Source organism: Seriola lalandi, unplaced genomic scaffold (assembly GCF_002814215.2).
Source record: "Seriola lalandi dorsalis isolate HSWRI2012SDOR001 ecotype SW California unplaced genomic scaffold, Sedor1 jcf7180002054163, whole genome shotgun sequence".
In the NCBI taxonomy this organism is placed as follows: domain Eukaryota; kingdom Metazoa; phylum Chordata; class Actinopteri; order Carangiformes; family Carangidae; genus Seriola; species Seriola lalandi.
Window position 1 is genome coordinate 46,840 of NW_019524716.1, and position 1,237 is coordinate 48,076.

Genomic DNA, 1,237 nt, shown 5'->3' on the forward strand with positions numbered 1-1,237 from the left:
TTTTTTTTTTCCGAAAGAGATATCTGCATATCTGGATCTGAATCAATTAGCAAATGGAAAAGATGATGATGGTTATTAAATGGATGATTTTTGAGATATAACCATATAATTTCATGCATCACACAGGCGGCATTGTTTTAAATTAATGCTAAGCTGTTGGATGTGATAGCCCCAGCATTTAAATTGATGGATTCACTATCATCAGTATGCACACACAATGAGTTCTATCACTTTTTCAAAAGTTTTCACGAGCTAAGGTTTAACTGTTCCTGGCCACAATGTGAATGTGAGATTGAAATTCAAATAGTTTAACTGAGTGTGATTGCCAACCAACAAAACAAAGCAAACAAAAAAATATTATGATGTGAAATCAGGACTCTTTTGGTGCAAATTTGAAAAATATTCGGATACCACCAATGTATACTACAGCAAAAAAATCATCAATCAAGAGATTACAGAAGTTTACGGTTTTCAGTTTTGAATGGAAAACCAGTTTCTTTTGAGTTGTCTGCGTCAAAGAAGAAGTGTGATACCAGGTTAAAATCAATCAACTGAAACTCTACTTTTAAGTTGAAGATGTTTTTTTTTTATTTTTTTTTTTATGTTTCAGTGCAATATCAAGTGGATTGTTTGATTTTGACCTGGCAGCCGTTCGGTGTTGTATTTTTTAAACAGACTTTGCTCCTTCAGTTTTATCAAATCTCTTTTCTTTTTGACAGTTGACTCCGTTCAGTGCTGTGAGAAAAATACAAGCCAGGATTACACCACATGTTCTTCTGCCATACAAAAGAAAGAATTAGTTTAAGATATTGAGTTTTTAATTAATTTGATTTAAATGCTGTTCCATACATTCATAAAAACTTTATTAATAAAGATGAATCCCATATCCTTGTTTAAAATGTTTTAAATTGTTAATAGAGAAGCCCTTTAGGCCAACTGCTTCAACTGAATTGCTTAGGTGAAATCCTTTCTGTGCATTTGACAAAACTTACAACATTTTGATGCTCACTGTTTAGTTGGTATTGCACTTAAAATTAACAAAAATAAATGAGTAGAACGAGAAAATGTTACACATAACACAAAGTCACAAGTTAATCTGCAACTGAGGATATAATAGAATCTAACTATTAATACTGGTCAATTATAATATAGGAAAACACAGGAAACGTTTTTCTGTTGTACCCAGTCAACACCAGCACAGATCAAATGCATGAATGACTAACACAGTATGTGACTT